Source organism: Hipposideros armiger, unplaced genomic scaffold (assembly GCF_001890085.2).
Source record: "Hipposideros armiger isolate ML-2016 unplaced genomic scaffold, ASM189008v1 scaffold_440, whole genome shotgun sequence".
Taxonomy (NCBI): domain Eukaryota; kingdom Metazoa; phylum Chordata; class Mammalia; order Chiroptera; family Hipposideridae; genus Hipposideros; species Hipposideros armiger.
Window position 1 is genome coordinate 1 of NW_017731790.1, and position 3630 is coordinate 3630.

Here is a 3630-nt window from a genome sequence, read left to right on the forward strand (position 1 = left end):
CTTATTGTCTTTCTGTCCCCCACAGTTATAATCAGGGGGTCTGCAATAACCCAGCCAAGGGGTAGGTATACAAACAAAACTAGCCAATGACATGGTCCCTTCTGGTATTTAAGTTATAGGCAGAGAGACAATAGTCTAAAAACAGTTGGAGTTTTAGTCTTTTCTAGTAGTGTTGTCCTGAGCTGGCCGTTCCTGCTACCTGACCTTAGCCCTGCCCTGCTGCTTCCCACCATCTAAACTACCTCTGTTTCTCTCTTGCCTAAGCCCGGTTCTTTTTGTCAAATCTGGAAGTCCCAACATCATTCCAGTAAAATTTCTCTTGCTAAGTGTACTGGATTTGGTTTCTATTGCATATAGCTAAAGAACCCCAACTCCCCTAGCTCTGCACAAAGGACTTCCAGGGCCTTCTTCTAACCTTCTTTCTGCTTACCTCTCAGGTCTTTGTGCCTTGTGATTCCATATTTTTAGTAATTGGGTAAGGTACCCCCTTCATCAGCCTTAGCCTCATGGGACCCAACTAAACCAAACTCAGACTGCGGGGAGGAGAGACTCATAGTTTTCAAAACCAATATGGGTGATTCACTCCCTTATAACCTAACTCACTGCCAGTTTGAATCCAGTAATTATCGATCCTTTTGTGGCAGTTGTCAATTTTATCTATTTCTGAAAGGAACAACTTTTTCAATAGTAAAATAGCAGCAAATAAATGAACTTGAACAATAACCCAGAAATAACCATCAACTGGCAGTGAGTAGTGTCCCTCTCAGAGTCCCTATGAAATGACTCAGAGGCAGGCCCCTCCCTCTTGTAGCTCATGACTTGGTATCAAGTCAAGGGTGCCCAAAGGCCCCAGGTGAGACATTTTCTGCTTGTTTAGTTATGACTAACCTGCATTTGATCCCCCTTTCATTGTTGAAGGTCTTTCTCACCTTTGGAGATTTAATGAGAGGAAGAAATCATGTTTTACTCAAGAGACTGAAGAGTCTAGTTGTTTGAGTTCCCAGCCTCACTTGCAGCTAGGGATGGNACAGATTACCTCATTGGTGTTAACCAGAAAATTCCAGAGTGGTTGATTAAGATTATATTTTTGGGAGAGATTGAAACAGCAGCTAGTTCAGGTTCTAGGTTTCATATCATGGACTTTAGCATAAGTGATGTAATTTTGGGCTAGTAATTTTTTCTTTAACAGATTCAAATGTTCAGTTTTCAACAACAACAAAAAATCACAAGACATACAAAGAAATAGGAAAGTATGGTCCATTCAAAGGAACAAAAAATGGAAGAAAACATCCTTGAGGAAGACTAGATGTCTGACTTACTATACAAAGACTTTAAAGCAATTATCTTAAAGATGCTCAAAGGGCTAAAAGAATACATGGACAAAGACAAGAAAACATTATATGGACAAAATGAGAATATCAATAAAGAGATAGAAAATATAAAAACAAGCCAAAAATAAATTATGGAGCTGAAGAATACAATAACTGAAATTAAAAAAAAAACACTAATAGGGTTCAAAATCTTATTTGAACTAGCTGAAGAAAGAATGAGCAAACTTGAAGATCCAATAATGAAGTGACATGTTGTGTACAAAAATCCTTAATAAGATTTCACCTCATCAGAAACGTTAGCGGCCAGAAAGCAATGGGTTGATATATTCACTGTTGAAAGAAAAGAAAATGTCAACTGAAAATTCAACATTTAGCAAAACTGTACTTCAGAAATGAGGGAGAAATTAAGGCATTCCCAGATAAACAAATGTTGAGGGAGTTTGTTACCACTAGACTTGCCCTGAAAGAAATGGTAAAGGGACTTCATCAGGTTGAAATGAAGCTAGACAGTAATTTAAGCCATATGAAGAAATTAAGATCTTCAGCAAAGGTAAATAAGGAGCTATGGTAAAAGTTAACATTATTGTAATTTTGGCTTATAAATCCATTTTACATTTTCTACTTAATGACAAATGCATTAAAAAATCAATTAATGTATGTTGTTGGACACACAATATACAAGATGTAATCTGTGACATCATCACAGGAAGGGGGGACAGAACATAACAGAAGCAGTTTTTGTATGCTATTAAAGTTAAGTTGGTATAAATTCAAATTAGGTTGTTATAACTTTAGGATGTTAAATAAAATCCCCATGGTAACCACAAAGAAAATATCTGTAGAATTTACATGTAAAGAAATGACAAGAGAATCAAAATGTTTCACTACAAAAAAAATCAACTAAATACAAACAAGGCAGTAATGGAGGAAATGAGGGACAAAAAAGCTATAACTCAGGTAGAAGACAAAGAGAAAATTGGCAGAAAAAGTTCCTCCTTACCAGTAACTACTTTAAATGTAAATAGATTAAACTCTCCAAAAGACAGAGTTGGGCAGAATGAGTTAAAAAAACAACAACAACNAGGTCTAGATGAATGGGGCTAAGAGGTGTGGTTGGTGGTTTTTACAAAGTCAATGCCATTTCTGCTCTCGCCTGCCCAGAGGCACACTGAGTGCTGTGCAGCCAAAAGGCTCGATGTGTGTCTTAGGGCACTCTTTCCGCTGGAGGCTGTGGGGGGTTTGAGATTTCTGAGCTGCTAAAAGCCTCCTGCTGGGGTCCTGAGAGTGACTCAGCCCCTGAAGTTGCCCTGCCTCCCAAGCCATGCAGGAAAGGTGTGGTAGGGGTAGGCAGACCAATACTCTGCAGCCTCTTGCCTAGCCCGAGTCCCCAATCCCCTGGGAGTAGGAGCACCTCTGTAATCTGACACTATTCCTCCATTCAGGAGTCAGTTTAAGACTCTGCAATGACAGGGGCTAGGGTTTTTGAGGGAGGGTGGGGGTGGGTTCTTATTTATGCAGTTGTTTTTTGCTTTCTATCCGAGGAAAAACAAAACAATCAACAAAAAGACTGTCCTGCCTGCAGTTTTGAGCTGAGGTTTCTGCCTCAGACGCTCCAGCAATGCTCTTGCTGCACTCCCAGAGGGACTGCGGGGGCACAGGAAGTGAGCCCGCTTTGCCGCTGCAATGCTCTCCGATCTGCTTCCTAGGGCCCCGTGTCTCCACTGCCGCGGGTGTGGACTGCGTCTCTGCACGCACGTCTCCCTTCTCTCTTCCCCCACTCACCTGGCCTGAGGCTTCTGCGTTAGACTCTGCGCACCGCTGTGGCTGTGCTCTTGCAACACTCTTAGCGGGACTGTGAGGCATAAGGAGTGAGCAGCAGGAATACTCTCTGATCTGCTTTCTGGGGCCCCACGTCTCCACAGCCAAGGGTGCAGGCTACATCTCCATGCATCTGGCTTCCCTCTTACCCCACTCACCCAGTTTGCCCACTTTCAAGTAATCATTGTGCGAGTCTGATAGCTGTTCTGTGTGATGAGCAGAGGTTCCTCTGATGAGATATAGCTGTTCAATTTGCGGTATTTTCCATGGGAGAACTCAGGGAGCCCTCCTCACTGCCACCATTTCCCGAGAATTCTTGGTAATAAAGTATTTTAAATTAAGGTATATGTACATTGTTTTTTAGACATAATGCTATTGCACAATTAATAGACTACAGTATAATGTAAACATAACTTTTATATGCACTGGGAAACCAAAAAATTCATGTGACTTGCTTTATTTTGATATTTGCTTTATTGCA